Raw genomic sequence first — 16,475 nt, forward strand, 5'->3', positions numbered from 1 at the left:
GGGGGGGGGGGGGGGGGGGGGGGGGGGGGGGGGGGGGGGGGCTTCTGCTGGGGCCCGCCCAGAGAAAGGCAGCCAGCCAAGTCCCTAGAAGATGGAATTGGAATCCTTTGCAGATGAAAGTATTTTATTTAATGGAGTTTAATAAATTAAGGGAATGAGCCTAAATGAGTTCAGAGGAGAGGGTCTTGGCGTTCCATAAAGATGGCCATGTAACAGAATCCAGAGCTGGAGGCCCCTGTTAATCACCGTCTCCCATTAGATGCTTCTCCACGTCTCCCATGGGTATTTACCTTTGCCTGTTGACATTGAGTTTTCACAGTCACTTTTTTGACCCTAACCACATTTAAAGGGATCTCTAAAGATCAAAGTTACATTCTCCTCCCACAGAGAATGACTTTAATGCTGAAAAGAAGAAAAGTGCTGAATGTGGATACTAACAGGAAGGCAGATAGAAGGTTAGTCTGAGCTCCAAGAAGGGAACATTTTACAGTGTGTTGCCCTTTCTGTTTCTTTACAATGGGGCTGACCACTCTTCAAGCTGCTTTCTCTCAATGACGATGGGGAGTGTGAAAAGGCCAGCCATGATCTGCTGTGTATAACTTGCTACATTTGACACTCCGGGGACCAAGCCCCTCTCTAATAATAAGGAGTGACCTGACCACAGAGGTGGACCCCGAGGTTCCCAAGGGACAGGGTGGCAAGAGGGTGGGATGTGAGGCCTCGCTGTGGTTGGCAAGCTTAGACGTTCTCTTCTGTGAAATCAAGTCCGTATTCTCCTGCCAGTTCTGATTGGCTGGAAGGGTTAAATAAAGCCCTGCCAGGTGCAAAGGGGTGATGATGAAGAGAGAACTGTCAACCATCAAAACACACTCCCAGATGCCATGGGGAGAAGCAGGTGGGCAAGGCGGCCGTCCTGGACACCGGACCAGCCGTAGTTCCCAATGGATTTCACTGCTCGTCCCTTGCACTGGGACTGTCTTCTGCCCGGTTGCACAGCAGTGGCTGTACCAGTCATTAAAAATACAGGATGCTTCCACGGTGGTGGCTCAGTGCTGTTGCTCTGAGTCCCCTCCTGCCCTTCTCTGCCCCGGGATGATGAGGACTAAAGGGTCGAAGATTGGTACCACGGGTCCTCTGGGACTCTGCTCCAAGACCAGGAGTTGGTGCCCTGGTGCCCCCGTGGCACCACATGAGCGGTTATACATCAGAATGTTTTCCTTGCCCTGCTTTTCCGATTGCGGAAGTGGTGGCATGAGATGGGCTGGGAGCCGCCTTGTCCCCCAGAGGGTCCCCGAGCACGTCTGCTGCAGGAGGGGTCAAAGACAAAGGGTACAAAGGAAGCAAACCACTTCTCCGCTCTCTTCACTCCATAGGGTGCCGTTGTAAAATCCGTTCCAATAAAAGGCACAGGCTGCCAGCTGGGTCAATGGAGGGCTTTCCTGGCTGTGCAACTTTGGGCAAATTACCTAACCTCTTGGTTCCTGGCAAATTCTAACCGTCTTCTACTGAACGTTTAATGCTCTTTGACGATGATGAATGGCCGCACTGCCCTGATCACGGAGAGCTGAAAGCTTGGAGGAAGCATCCTGGTGGGGAGTGGCTGCAGTGCGTCCTCACAGAGTCTGAATTTCCCCCATCGTGGGCTGATGGGACCGGCCGGGGGATGGGATGCAGTTCCTGATACTGGGGAGTGCGGGGCTCTAAGAGTTTCCCTTGGGGCTTGGTCTTTATGGCTCTGGCCTGCTAGCTGGACCAAGACGAGCTCAGTCTGGTCTGTTGTGACAAGAGAGCGACGAAGGGAGGAAGGGGGTGGAGGCAGTTCAGGTCTGAAACGATGGGCTCCCCCAGGGGAAGCAGACATTGGTCTACCAGTCTTGATGACGGCTTCTGACATCTTTTGCAAGCGTCTGGGAAGGGAGGAAATGTAGATGGCATGTATCCTTGGGTGCTTCTCCAAGGCCACGGGTCCTGGGAACTTTCCCATCCTTTGTCTCAAAGACCAGTTTTGCTGCTAGAAGCAGCCCAAGGAGAGGGACCACGTCAATCTTAGTCACTGTCTGCATCCAGCAGCTTGCACATTTCCTGGCACCTAGCAGGTGTGCAACAAATTTTTTTGACGGATAAGAACCCCAGAGCATGATGGGAAACACCGAGAGCGTCCCTCTCCCGCCAGCACCTCTGCTGCCAGCCAGACCTCCGGCTCACTCTCGGCCACGAGACATTAAGCCTTGCACCCAGGCTTGTCCATTTTTTTAACCCGCCGCACCCAGTGACCGTTTCTCGTTCAAATTTAAACACGAAGCCACTGACTACTCCGCACCCCCCCACCAAAAAAGCACTCGAGGTCCTTTTCCTAGAAGCTGTGATCTTATCTGCTGATTTCCTCATGTGATGGTTTCCGTGGCAACGGGTGCCCTCATAATCACAGGAAGCCCGGCAGGAAACAAGCACGTAGGGGCCCTTCGATCTATTCTTCCAGCTACACCCAGGGAGCATCCTGGCAGGGGGGCAAAAGCAAAACCAGCCTCAAGAAGCAGGGTGTCCATATCTGTGAGCCCTGCTGGCCCTGGCCAGGGAGAGGGGAGAGTCCACTTCACCTTGATGGACACCCGGGGCCCAGCAAGAGTGACTCCGTTTGACTTCACTTTCTCCAGGGCGTTGGGCAAAGAGGATCCCGAATCCATTTCCCAGTGCTTAATAGCTGTTTCCTTTCCGTGATTCATGCCCAAGGAGCCACGCTGGGTGACCTCAGGCCCAGCTAGTCCTGAGTGTGCAGGATTTCCAACTTTCACATCTGGATGAGCTATTCTAGCCAAGGTGTTTAGTTCTTCTGTGGCCCCAGGGCATATGGCTACCAGATTGCTGCAGCAACGCAAGGACGGGAGTGACCAGGGGAGGTGCCCACAGAGGTCCGTCTTCTGGGCTGGCTCGGCCACCCTGGCCCCGTCTCTGCCCACCTCCTGGGTTTACTGTACTCTGTTCCTCTAATCCATCTGTACCTTCTGTTCGTGTCCCCCTTTCTTGTTCCTTCTCTTGCATTTTAACGTCCTATTTTTTAAAATTAATTTTTATTGGAGTATAGTTGCTTTACAATGCTGTGCTAGTTTTTCCTGTACAGCAAAGTGAGTCAGCTATACAGATACATATACCCCCTCTTTTTTGGGTTTCCTTCCCATTTAGATCACCACAGAGCACTGAGTGGAGTTCCCTGGGCTGTACAGCAGGTTCTCATTAGTCATCTATTTTATATAATACATAGTAGTGTATATATGTCAATCCCAATCTCCCAATTCATCCCACGGCCCCCTTCCCCCCTTGATATCCATACATTTGTTCTCTACATCTGTGTCTCTACTTCTGCTTAATAAGTTCACCTATACCATTTTTCTAGATTCCACATATAAGTGTTACTATACAATACTTGTTTTTCTCTTTCAGAGTTACTTCACTCTGTATGACAGTCTCTAGGTCCATCCACGTCTCTGCAAACGGCACAATTTCGTTCCTTTTTATGGCCGAGCAATATTCCATTGTGTATATGTACCACATCTTCTTTATCCGTTCCTCTGTTGATGGACTTAATGTCCTATTTTAAATAGTTTCTCCCCTTGTTATATAAGACCTGCCACCCCTTTCTCCCCAGCACGCTTGGCCTATAGACATCTCTATAATACAGATTTCTGATTGCTCTTTGCGTGTCTGCAAACACCTATGTGGACACCAGCTTTCTTCTCCCTTTGCTCTATCCAGACGTCCCTGCATAGACCCTGCCTCATTAAATCTCAGCTTTTCACCAAACCTTTATGGAGGACCTTCTACATGTCAGGCATTCAGTACAGGGGATGCAAAGATACATGCGCCCCAAGGTGCTCAATCTGGGGAGAAGGTTGACTTATGTAGGGGACTTATGTGGGGGGGATGGGAGGGCTGTGAGTGAGGGCCTTGGGGGTTGGCCTCCTGGAGGAAGTAGAGCCTGAGGTGGGTGGAAGGGACCTTCTAGAACACCTGGAGTTCCACCACGTCTTCCAGGAAGCTTTGCCACCCTGCAGCTCACCGCAGTAACCTCTCACTCTGCTGAAGTCTGTAGTACTTTCCATCTCATCGCTGATTCAGCACTTTATTCTAGACTGCCTTGTCACGTTGCTTTTATTTGTCTTTAACTCCTTCTGGATACTGTAGTTTTTCACAGGTTGATGCTCTGTCTCTCCAGAAAGTAAATCCCGCACGGATGGATTTTCTTTGTGGTTTTCCACAGACGTTATTAACACTTACGAATACCTTGGTTTCCTCATCCCTAAAATGGGCACAACGACGGAACCCACTGCAAAGGGTTAATGTGAGGATGGGGTGAGGCGAAGGGCTCCCCACTGTGTCCTTGCTCTGCACGGCACAGTGCTGGCCCCTTAGAGATGTTGCTTCTGGTACCTCCTGTTAGTTCCGTGACTTTAGGCAAATTCTTTCATCTCTCTGTGCCACAGTTTCCTTTTTGGTAAAATAGTGATGATGATATTAGCATGCTAACTCATGCCTGTCACACAGTAAAGCACTCCTTAAGCTTAACCTTCTTATTCTAATCCACGGGTTTTAAGATAGGAAAAGCACTTCATTTCTCCGGGCCTATTTCTTTACCAAAACACAAAAGACTGAACTAGGTGAGAGCCAGTTCTGAGCCAGTGCTTCAGTCCTATCATCGATTAGCAGATCGATCCTATAGCCTCATTTGCCTGCGACGGTCCCAACTGATGCCTTTTGTGCCAGAAAATGCTTAATAATGCCTCCTTTCACTCTCAAAGTTATCCTGGTTTGTCTGACGCGCTATGGGGCTGCCCCATCTATGGTAACTCAGAGATCGCAGTGTGCCTCAGCTCCTTGCCCTCCCCCTTCCAGGGAAGAGGTAAGGGGAACCGAGGACAGCCTGGTCTCCACACAAGAAGCCAGGCATCGCTCCTCTTGGAGCTCAGACTCTGCCTCTGGTACACAGCTGGTCTCTCGGTGGGCAGCCACCCTCAAAGCAGTCACCCACTGGGTTGGCCTTCATACTCGTTTGACTTGAGTGCCAAGCCTAGGCATTCTGGCATTGGGCCTCCTGTCTCTCGGCATCCATCTATAAGGAAAAGTAGATATTTTGTGAACAAGTCCTGCCAAGGGCTTCCAATGAAAACATCTCAGTGGGATTACATGGACGTATTTTCTTTGTCACTCTCAGTAAAGCTGGTTGAGCAGAAAACCCAGCTGAAGCCCCCCGACAGTTCCTAGGGACTTGGGACTGATTTAGTTACTTTCTCTATAAAGGGTACTTAGTGTTCGACTCTTGGAAGCTTCTGGAGGGACCGGCCTTGCCGCGTAGAAGCCACACCTGTCTGTCTGTCCCAAGGACAGGAGTCATGATGGCAGTAAGGCTTAATCCTTGACGTTCCAAAAACTTATGGGAAATGGGAAACCGCTCTCCTAGGTGGGGAAGCCATGAGGAGGTGCCCAAAACCTCATCAAAAAGCCTCTCAGCTCCTTTCCCTGCTTGGTTCCCTTTACTTCAGGATCCACTGTTGATGACTGTCAATTCTCATGCTGCTACTTCTGCTTGGGTTTCTTCACGGTTGGGATCTCCCACGTTCTGTAGGCCTTGGTGATTTTCACGAGAAGGCCAAAGCCAACAATGTCAACCTTCCCAACCCCGCGCTTCTTGGAACCCGTCGTCACCTTGCTCTCTCTAATCCCAAACCAAGAAAGGTTTCAGGTCTCCCAGCCTGAACGACTTGAAAAAGTGTTAGAGATTGTGGAAAGGAGGAACGAGGGTTTGTATACTCTTCAACCTCAGTCTTGTGATAAACTCGGAATTAAGACACAAAAACTGTTTACATAAACCTATGATCCTTTTACATAGAAAGAAACGGAACTCTTGAATTTGGTCCTTCAGACCAGCGCTGTCCAGTAGAACTTTCTTCGATAGGAAACGTTCTCCAGTCTGCACCATGCAACGCAGAAGGCACTAGTCCTGGTGGCTACAAGCATTTGAAATGTGGCCCGTGTGACTGAGGAGCTGAATTTTTAACTTTTAGTTAATATATATTGAAAGAGCCACATGTGCTAGGGATTGCCACGTTAACTAGCATGGGCTCTAGACACTCGTGCTTGGTGGCCGGTCTACGTACTACTCAAAATGTGTGACGGTCACTTTGGATATTTCTTGAACACGTCCTGTCTCATTATGGGATCGTGAAACATATTTGTCACAAAAAGCATTCCTTCTCTGAGGCATTCATTCATATTGGTTGGACATGTGCCTTGCTCCAGGCACTGTGATAAAAAGTCAAGAATGTGTCTGTGGAAAATGACATCAGAGAGTTTTAATAGCATTTGTTGATTGCAATGGAATTAGGAGATTTGTAGAAACTTTCCCTCCTGCTGATCTGGCTGTGTCTGCGTAGTGAAGTAAACGCCTGCAAGTGATTTTGTGAATAGAGGGTCCCCTGAGAAGTGAGCAGCCTCTCCAAGTCTGCTGTGCAATCACCACTGTGCCCAGGGCGGGGGGAGGTGATGCTGGGAGAGGGAGATGGGGGAAGATCCTGAATTAAATACGGTAGGAATTACGGTATGTTGTGAGGACCAAATTAAAGAAGAGCGAGGTCAGCAAAAGAACTCTGGAAAGCGTAAGGCGCTGCCTTTTAATGCTACCGTGAACTCATGCAACGATCCGGGCCGATGGCTTTCCCAGATACCCTGGTGTAGCATCTCCGAAAGCGATAAAGCAGCTGAGCAGTGCCTCCCGAGAAAGAGGCAGGGCGTGAAGTAGACAGAAGACAACTGCCAAGGCAGGGGGATTTCAGAGGAGGGGAGAGCAGTGAACTGAGCAGGCATGAGGGGAGGGGAGGGTGTTAACACTCTATTGCCTGTCAACAAATGTACGGCAGGGACTTCCCTGGTCACAAATATTCAGCTGGGACCTCACGGAAACATTGCATCCCGTATCTAAAGAGCACAGAGCAGGGAGAAGGGGGCCTAGACACAGCGCCCCGACCTCTGGGGGCTTCTTCCTAAGGGATTTGGAAGGACACCATCTCCCTTTAGAAAAAGGTTGTGGCTCTCACGGCAGGGCCTTCAAACAACACCCGGATGTTGAGCGATCTGGAGGCACGGTGGGAGGACCCCACAGTAAGATTCCCTGCATCCTGGCAGGCTGCTCAGCCCCAGAGCCCAAGTCCCAGTGCATGGCGACTGTGCTTTAAACCAGAGCTTCAACCTGTGCACTCTTGGCCCCGCGACACATCACGGGTGCTTCCGGAATGCTTAGCCCTTAGGAGACTGGCGACTCTGATGGGCGCAGCCCAGGGCTCTGGGTGCCAGCTCTGCCTGGGAACCCTTCTTCCCACAACATCAACATTTCTATGCAAACAGGATCTTTGCCGCTGCACCTTCTCTCCCCTCCTTTCGGGCCACCCTGTCCCCATCTTTCCCAGGCCCAACATCAACTAAGCAACCAAACCACACTCTACCCCAACTCACCTCTAAGAGGTGACCCTACCATTAGGATGCCTCAGATCACCTAAGCCTCTGAAGGGAGGCCCCTACGGCATGGATCCACTCCAGGTCCCACCTGTCAACATTTGATGGTCTGAGCTCATTGAGAAAGAGTTAATCTAAAATATTCACTCTTATATTCCAAAGAGACTGCTACAGTTTTAGAGGGGTTTCCCCTTCCCTCCCAGCAGATAAATCCTCTTAATTGTTTTTAATAGAGGCACATTTTTTTAAAAAAAAATGCATCCTCTAAGCACACAGAAAACTAACTGGGACGATTAGGGGAAGAGGAGGGGGTAAAAGCATGGTGGGCCCATGGTCAGGCCGGCTGACAGGAAATCAGGTTGACCACATTCATGGGGTCTTGGTCTTTGACAGCCCAACAGCGTTCAAGGATTTCTCTGGCTTAATGTCAGGACCCCCAATGGGCCAGTCCTTCTATAAAAACCAAATGTAAGCACCAAAAGGAAAAGATAGGAAAGATGTTGTCTTTAGATACCGTTATTTGTTGTGATCGCAGATTTACTCTTTCAGACCCCGTGTGGGTCCCTCTAGAGCTTTCCGAGCACACCTTTCCGATAGAGACCATCTGATCACCACCCTCCCTGTACACGTGTGTACACATATCCCGAGTAGTTATTTCAATATACAGCTGCCCTTCCCACTTTGGGTCAGAGGGTTCCTTGGGAGATTACTCTCTGCACTCATGGAGCACAGCCATACATAGAAGTTGATGGCCAGGAGGCCTCTGTTTCCCTCTAACACCAGAGCACGTGAATCAAGACCCATGTGTCCCGCACACGTGGGGACACGAGGCGTAGCCAGAGGGTCTGGCCAGACCTGATGCAGCTCAGACGTGGCCCTTTGCTCTTGCGGCAGGAGGAAAATCCTGTCAAAACGGCTTAAAGATCTTCTAATATTTCCATGCAATTAAGGCCACATCTGTCTCCCAGGCCCCCGCACTTCTTTGCTAGTTCACAGACATGAACCAAACAGTCTGTCTTGTCGATCTGGAAGGTAACAAAGAGCTCCATTCATAACTGTAGGCACTTTCACCATTTTTTTTTTCAAAGTAAAATAGAGTTTTCACTTTGAGAATAACCTGTGTGGCAAGCGAGCAAAGGATCTTTTCCCCCCTAATAAATCAAATTCAACAGCCTAATAAAACGCTGGCTCCCCCCTCTCCCCCCACCCCGTTCCCTCCCTCCCTCCCTCCCAGGGTCCCACTGGGCTGACAACTGCTCTGCACTGAGAGCAGTGGGTGCCCTCAAGGAGGTGTGGGAATGTGAGCTGGAAGCAAATGAAGGGAGTTCAAACACCTTTGGAAGGTGCGATGGGTTGTTTGGCAGATTAAGGACTGGGTGGGCGGGTGGGGTGGAGGGAAGGTGGGGGAGCTAGTCTGCTTTCCCCTCCCCAGCTTCACCTACTTTTTCAGCCTTTCAGAGCTTGTTTCAAAATACTCCTTTTCTTCCACAGCTCCCTCTACCCCAGTACCCATCCCTGAACATTGGGTAAACCTTCTGCTTCCTTCTTTTGCACGAGGAGGAACAAAAGCGCCATGTTCCGAAAGATGGAGCAAGGGCTCTGGGACCACACCTGCAGCCGAAGCCCTGCAGGAGCTTGCCCCTCCTCAGAACAAGGCTGAGAGATCTCCCCTGTCTTTGAAGCCTCCGGAGAGTGAGTTTGCAGGAGATAAGTGCTGATAAACATCGGGTTGGGTGCTTATCCGCAGAGAGCACAATCTTTTGAGGTTCTCTCTGCGCTCACAGGCCGTAGAGACTCTAATCAGAAAACAGAAGGGAAAATGCAAAACCAAGCAGTATTTGCTGCTGCTTTTTCTTCTTCTTTTTTGTTTTGTTTTGTTTGGTTTCAGTCTACACACTGGAAAGCCCAACACGGATGCTGTAGCACAGGGGACTCCAGAGCAGAAATGCAGCCCTCGGTCTTTGTTTGTTCAACGTTTTTGTTCTGACATCAATGGAAGAAATATTCAGTCCTGTACATAAGAGGATGAGTCAAACGTTGATAACAATGATTATCTATCTCCAACATTTTCTTTTCCCAAGTGCTTTTACAGGCGTTGTGTTATCTGGCCCTCATGGCAACCCTCTAAGGAGGACAGATGGTTTACAAGGGAAGAAAGTGAGCCTGGGCTTGGTTGTATGATTTATCCAATGCCACACAGCACGAAGTGGGGTGGCAGAAGGAAAGCCCAGATTTTTCTGGCTATAAAACTGGGTTCTGTTCATTCTATCCTATGCAGTGGCTCAGTAGCTAGAAGATACTCAGAAATCAGAATGGCCTTGAGCCTGGGCATGGCATCTGGAATGGTCTGGAAAGCTTGGGTGGTGGTGGATGAACCAGGGTGGAGGGGAGCTCTGAGCTTTGCAGCACTTGAGTAATGCGAAAAGGGCAGAGCCTTGGCTGTCCTAGATTTCAGTGTATTGGTGATGCCTGATGTGGGGTCCTAAGCAAAGGTTGCTTCTCTGATTTTCCACTTCTCCTTCGTAAAATGAAAGAGTGGGACAAGATGGTACCTAATGCAGAAGGGTGAGGGAGAGTGAGGATAGCACGGAGAGCGTTTTCTCCCCCACGAGCACATTCTCTTAAAAATTATGCAACCACAAAGGCAATACTAGGGTAAAATGTTGACAAGACTTGCCAAGACTAAGACGGAAAGCTCAGTGGTAGAACCTGGCTATCCCTCCCAGCTCCCAAGTTCTAGGGTGATGATGTAGAAGTCTTTAGCTCAAGGAACCACAGATGGCTATTTATATCCATAAAGATAACGAGTTATTTCCACACAAACTTTAATTAAGCAATTCTGCACCTGACTGCCAAGCCTCAGTATTATACGTACAATTGACCAACAGCAGTTGGATAGAAAGTAAACTCCACAAAAACCTCACAAGTCACATTACAGCAAGAGTAACTGGAACTCAGCCAAAAAGAAAGTTTCCTAAGGGAAAAAGTGATATACCGTTTGGACAATGTGTCTTAGGCCCCTCAATAAACCCTCCATGGCCACTTCTAGGATGGGAAGTGAGACTGGGGTGTGGTCTCACCCCAGACTCAGGGGGCTCTACCTTTAGTTGATTTTTTTTTTTTTTACAGGAATGTATTCGTATTATTTATTTAATTAAAAATCAAATTGAAAAGAAGGGTAGAAAAAGGAACATCTTGTTCATGGCTGGATTCATGGTTTGGAGAGTAGGTGGAGGGGGTGGGGCTGGATGAGATCCCCACTTAGGACTGGGTCAAGATTGCTGACCCTGGAGAGAAGCCCGGTGTTGCAGAGGGGCCAGTGTGCAGGTACGGTGGAGGCCGTCTGGAGAGATGCAAATGTGCTCCGTTTGTGTCTGTCCTACCAGTCTCACTCATGAATACCTGACTTTGTGCTTCCTAGTCTAGCTTTTCAGCTCCCAGTTGAAGACAGACCGGAAGATAATGCTGGGAGGTGGTCAGAGAGGCTCCCCTCACCTCTACAGATGTGGGGATGGAGCTATGCTGGCCCAGGTCCTTTCCTTCCCCTGGTCTCTATCTCCTGCTCCCACCGAGAGCCCACACCATCATCACTGCATAGCTGGCTGGATTCAACAAGTTCAGTTAAGGGTTTTCAGAAGTCCCTGTCATTATAAGAGTTAAATCTACTGCAGAAATATGCCTCTAGAACTCAGGCACCCATATTCTTATACATACACTGATCCTTTAGAATATGTTTGCTTGGAGTTTGGGGAGGGAGACTCATCTGGTTAGTATCATCCTTTGGAAACTGGGCTGGACTGGTCTAGGGTGCTGAGTCAGGCTCTCCCACCAACGACAAGAGGCCTTAATCTTTTTCACTGCCCTCCCCACACCTGCGCTCGCACACACACACACACACACACACACACAGATACCCACAAATTACAGTGCATTTTGAAACTACTAAAAATTGAGCTATAAATATTTAACGTATGCAAATAGTATTACAGGAGAAAGAATGCACATAGACAAAGTGGCAGTTATGTATCTCTTCTAGAATCAAAAAAATAACCATTCTTTCTAGTTTTCTTCTGATCATACAGTATTTACTGGACATTTGCCCTGGAAAGCCATTAAACCACACACTTTATTGGTGTACTATTAGCCATAGGCTTCTGCTTTTAGGTGACATAGCTTGAGTGGAGATTTTTATCTGTACCTGGCACGTTTCGGGAGTGTCTGAAATGAGTGTGTCTCAAGAACTCTCTCCAGGTTCTTGCCTCTCCAAAGCTGGTCAAGTGACAAACCAATTCAGGGTATCAAGCCAACAATCGGAATCTTAGATCTGACGCGCCTGCTACAAGTACGTATCCTAAGAGTTTGTAATATCTAAGCATTGCTAATATCACCATCAAAAGCTGTAGTTTATCAATTCGTATGACTCCTTTTGTTGGAAGTTTCCTGAGAGTAAAATTCCTGAGGGTAAGAATTATCACCGGGTCTTCTTTTTCTAACAACTTCTGATTGCCTTGCATCTATGAAATGAATGTACACAGCTCATCATAATGAATGGGAAGCAAAGAACAATGTACTTATGCTGGGTGGGGTGGGAGGGGGGCCCTGGGGGGCGGTTGCTTGTTCAGCTCGAGCAGCTTGCACTTCCTGTTTAGTGGGGTTGGGTGAACGATTGAAATAGGAAAGTCTCAGTGCTAAAGCAGATAGATGGCCTCCTTGGTGATGCCCAAGGAACTGAGATTTGGCCTCTGATACTAGATGGAAGTTTTAGTATCAGGAATCTTCAGGATCAACCCGTCCCCAATTCTAGCTGCTTGTTTCAACTGGCCTCTGTCTTCCCTTTAAAGTAATTTCTCAGACCAGCACATGAGATCCTTGAAGGAAAATTTAAAAAAAAATCTTATTCTTAATCCTATTTTCTGCTTGTGGGAATCAGATGAATTTCCAAGGGGGTCTAGCACACAAGGGTGGTGAAGGCTTGGGAAGGCCAATGAAATTCATTAACATTTCACAATTTATTCTCCAACTACAGCCAAATTCAGACTCCTGGTTCGTCTAGCTACCTAGGAAATCATAATCACACAGATGTCATAAAGTTACCTTATATTCGCCTCTCTTATCTAGACACCTAATAATACCGATAATCACTATGATCATTTCTTGATCATCAAACTGATCTCTTAAGGAATTACACCAACTACACGGTCACAAAGTTCTACTAAATTGAAGGTCAGCTCCCTGAAAATTAAAACCAAATGGTGTCTTAGGAAGTATGTTATCTTCTTGGATTTCTCCAAATCTTAGACATGATAAGTTCATCTTAAATCTTTCAATACAAATGATAACCATGATTACCTTTAAGTTATTACAGAGGAATTAAGCAAAGGGTGAGGGGCTAGAACAGAGTCCTGGGCTGGTTTAATTCCTGTACTCAGCTCAGTCTCTGCCTCTCTCTCTTTTTAGTGGAAATAGCAGAGATGCATCTTCTAGAGTGATTTCCCTCCATGCTGTTACTATAGCATTAATAATAACTAAACTTTTAGACTATTTTATAGTGTAAGGCATTTATTCGAATAGAAGCCTTCCCACACCTATAATCGCATTCAATCACCATAATAAACGAAAGAAGTAGGTAGTATTATTCCCCTCCCCCATTTTGCTGATGAAGAAAGGAAGGTACAGAAAGACTGAGACCTCATTTCTGGTCACAGAAGAATGTGAGCCCACCTTCTGAACCCCAGGAACCCAGCCCTCCCCATGGGGCCACCCTTTCTCTGACGCATGCTTTGCCCCAAAACACTGTAGCAATGAGTACATTTATTATTTTTCTGTTAATGCCATTTTTCCTTCCCTTTTGATCTCGCGCCCTTGGTTAGATGGTAGGCAGTCTTGAGGTGAGATCTTTATCTCTTAGTTACCGTTTTAACTGGCAGTGGGCTCCTCGGGGGTCCAGAGACACTTGCTGATGGATGGCATGCACCGGACAGGAGGCTGCTGGCTTTGACATTTTAAAACTGCACACTTCCTGCAGTGACACAGTATGCCCAAGCGACAGGCCTCACTGCCATTTTCTCAAAACCAGGAAGCGAAACTGGCCACCAAGAGCAAATGACCACCAGCTAGAGCATTAGTGCAAACCAAGCAAAACACAGCAAGATGCAGACTGTGCGGGTCAGAAAGACAAACATATTCAATGTGCAGTTATCTTTGAGGAAAGGTACTTCACTTCTTCTGTCACCATGGTTTGGGTCACAATCACCCTGAACTTTTAACCAGGTTCTATGTATGTGTTCTTACACAAAACTCATCTTTAGACCTGCCTTGCACAAAAATCTTGGTCTCTGGCAAACACACAAGTACAGCCTTCCCTAAATTTTTTGGCTGAGTGTCCTGAAAAGGACAAGGCAGGGCTGTTGAATGTGCAAGAAAACACTATTTTTCCTCACATTTTTCTTTCTGTGTCTCCTCTTCCCACCTCCGGTCTCTCTTTTAACCAACTCAAATCTCTGGCAAATTGGGCTTAGGAATGACACCAACCGTGTTTTCTGTCTGCAGCTGCGGAGTCCTTGGAGCTCTGGGGGGTTGCTGGGGCCCAGGTGAGTAATCTGAACCTTGCCTCTTAGCAGCAACTCCTGTCCGGTCACGTGCTCGGTCCCCCCTCCTCGGGATGCTGATTGCAACCCAGATAGGAGGGGCCTGGAGAGTCCACCGCCCCCCCCCCCACCACCCCCGCAAAGAGCCCCTTTCTCCAGCTTTTTTCCTTCTGTTGGCCAGGACAGGAGGGAGAGAAAATAAAACCCACAAACTTCTTTGCATATGAATGCATCAAGAAGCGTCTTTCTGAGCACTTTTGTTCCATCTGAAAGCAAGGGAGGTGGCTAGAGAGCAGGGCTAATTATACAAAGACAGGCTGGCGCATCCTGCAGAAACAATTTTGCTGGACCCCGTATTTGCACAGCTTCAGGAATTTTCGAGGCGCGGCATCGTACGTATACCACACGTTGTATACCGCACACGTGTTCCTGCCAACCGAGTCCAAATGACAAAGGTGGTCTTTGTAGCTCCACGTGTGACACCCAACAGATTCTAGACCAAGGGCAAATTTGCTGTCTCTGACTTATTTTGCTTATTATTATTACTTTAAAAAAAGTCTGTCCTGGCCCAATAACGTAGCTGTGTTCACCCAGCATAAACCAGATTTAAAGGAGTACAGGGAGCCAGGAAGGCTGGTCACGGAAGTAAGCCGAGCTGCTGAGATGCTCCTTGGAATTCTAGTCCTATTAGTTTTTCTCCAAGTGTGGTTCCTGGATTTGCTGCCTCAAAATCACTTGAGGTGTTGATTAAAAAGGAAGCTTGCCAGGACCGTTCTAGATGGAGTGAATCAGGCTTTATTTATCAGCATTTATTATTCTCCCCAAGTGGGTCTCAGGCAGAATCAAATTTAGGTTAGGTGCTCATTGAAAAAAAACGTTCACCATCACATATTTTTGGAAAACACTGCAGAGGTATTGCCCCTCTCCTTCCCTTAGAGATTCATGATCTATATCAGCGTGCACAAGGTTCTGATAAGTCCTGAAACACAGGCAAGGTTCTGATAAGCCCTGAGACCTAGGCCTCTGTATGTGTGTATAAGCCAGTACTTCTCACACTAATTTGAACACAGAATCCTGTTTGCATAAAGCACCTGTGAACATCTCGCAGACGCACTCACTCCCTCCCAGCAATGATGTGCCCTAATAGGACTTTTATCACAAGTCATCGGCGGACCCTACCTCCTTGCGTCTCATTTTTCCCCTCTTTCCCGGCCATAAACCACCTCCACTGTTGGGAGAAGGAGGCATGGTTCCCTCGGTAAAGACAAATGCACTTGAACTCAAGAGAGCAATCATTTCGGGCTTCCCTGGTGGCGCAGTGGTTGGGAACCTGCCTGCCGATGCGGGGGACACGGGTTCGGGCCCTGGTCTGGGGGAATCCCACATGCCGTGGAGCAACTGTGCCCGTACGCCACAACTGATGAGCCTGTGCTCTAGAGCCCGTGCTCCGCAACGGGAGAAGCCACCGCAACGAGAAGCCCGCGCACCGCAACGAACTAGCCGCAACCAGAGAAACCCCACGCACAGCAATGAAGACCCAATGCAGCCAAGATAGATACCTAAAATAAATAAATAGAAAAAAATTGAGATGCACTAGTTATAAAAAAAAAGAGAGAGAGCAATCATTTCTCTTTTTTTGGTAACTAGTTGCTTCTTAGAATCATAACTGCTTTGGTTTTGTGTTGAAAAAGCAGTGATGCATGGTCCTTCCTTCCATGGTCCTTCTTTGACATTTACATGTAAATATCCTATCTTCAGAGGGCCTTGCTGTGACTCCTCAGACTAACTTACATCCAGCCTTGAGTTATTTCTCTCTACCCTTCTGTCATCACAGGAACCACATTTAGAATTAAATACTCATTTGTGCAAAAGTGGGATTAATGTCTCTCCCCCACTACACAGAACTCTTTGAAGGCAGAATCGCCGGTCTAGTCTGTTTACTCCTGCACCCAGGACTTAGCACCAAGCCCGGCAGACAGTAAGCATTCAGTATTTACTTGTTGCCTTGGTAAATTACAGCGTTTTAATTTAGCAATTCATGTAGAACATGTCAGGCAAAGTGATTGAGAGCTACAGGGATTCTGTCTGCACAACAAAACTTCCTGAAAAGCTTTTAAATAAATGCCAGGTTCCACCCCAGACCTCCTGCGTGAGGAGGGGGGCAGTGCCCAGGAGTGAGGTGGCACTCACTGGCTTAGCAGATGGAGAACGGTGGGTCCTGGTGAATCCTTTGCCGGTCTCTTCTCCTGACTTGCTCTAGGTTTGAGGCAGGTCTCTGCATTTTTGGTGCCTACGTTTCCCTGCTTAGTAAAGGGGGAGTCTTGTCTGCAGCTCCAAAATCACACTGTGAGATGTCTACTCAAGCATTTGAAATCCTAAGCTGAGAGG

The 16,475-nt window shown here is 48.0% G+C and overlaps 1 protein-coding gene across 4 annotated transcripts in view; it reads right to left on the reverse strand.

Annotated features, from left to right (window-relative positions):
* Positions 1–16,475, reverse strand: part of FLI1 (Fli-1 proto-oncogene, ETS transcription factor) — a 120,335-nt gene that overhangs the window by 59,502 nt on the left and 44,358 nt on the right. Inside the window, exon 1 of one of the 4 annotated variants that reach the window (XM_029206950.1) lies at positions 13,413–14,215. The exons of the other annotated variants lie outside the window; for them this stretch is intronic. The gene's annotated coding sequence lies outside the window, so the exon portion shown is untranslated. Of the gene's footprint in view, positions 1–13,412; positions 14,216–16,475 lie in introns of those variants that run through there. 4 annotated transcript variants of the gene reach the window in all.

This window comes from Monodon monoceros, unplaced genomic scaffold (assembly GCF_005190385.1).
Source record: "Monodon monoceros isolate NGI ecotype Baffin Bay Population unplaced genomic scaffold, NGI_Narwhal_1 Super_Scaffold_7, whole genome shotgun sequence".
In the NCBI taxonomy this organism is placed as follows: Eukaryota; Metazoa; Chordata; class Mammalia; order Artiodactyla; family Monodontidae; genus Monodon; species Monodon monoceros.